A 658-nucleotide genomic window follows, 5' to 3' on the forward strand; every position below is an offset into this window, starting at 1 on the left:
AGGCCAGCTGCAGATGGGAAGAAATGAGGGAAGTATCTCAAAGAGTTTGTGACCGGGGTGGGAGGGGTCAGCCACAATCTTGCCTGCACGCCTCAGGGTCCTAGAGGCGTACAGGTCCTGGAGGGATGGCAGATTGCAGCCAATCACCTTCTCAGCAGATCGAATGATACGCTGCAGTCTGCCCTTGGAGCTGGACTTTAACACCACGCCCCTCATCTGCCCTCTTCCCCCTCAACCCCTCTCCACTCCCTCCCTTTCCTCCCTCCCCCCATCCTCTCCATCATTTTCCACCCCACGCATTTCATACTTTCTCTCTTTTCCCTCATCCCCTGTCTCCTCTCGCCAATGCACTCAAAATCAAAATAAAGGTAAAACAAAAAACAGGACAGTTGCTTCATCTTAAAGCCAAAGGCAGCAGGACGCCCCCTGGAGGAACTTGCTTATGTCTGAAAAAATAAAAAGGCTATGTCATACTTTCTCAGCCGGGATAACTCTCCTATTGGGGGACTTCCAAGAGACAGATTTACTAACTGTTCAGAACTGAAGAGAAAATGGCAGACATGTCCTTAGTTTTAGTTCCCTGGTATGTGCTCAAGCTCAGCTTATTAGATCTTCTCTGGTTGGTAAATGTCTTTCTCATTTGAAACCCACAGTTTGC

This window comes from Morone saxatilis, unplaced genomic scaffold (assembly GCF_004916995.1).
Source record: "Morone saxatilis isolate NCDOM2014 unplaced genomic scaffold, NCSU_SB_2.0 Contig14, whole genome shotgun sequence".
Taxonomy (NCBI): Eukaryota; Metazoa; Chordata; class Actinopteri; family Moronidae; genus Morone; species Morone saxatilis.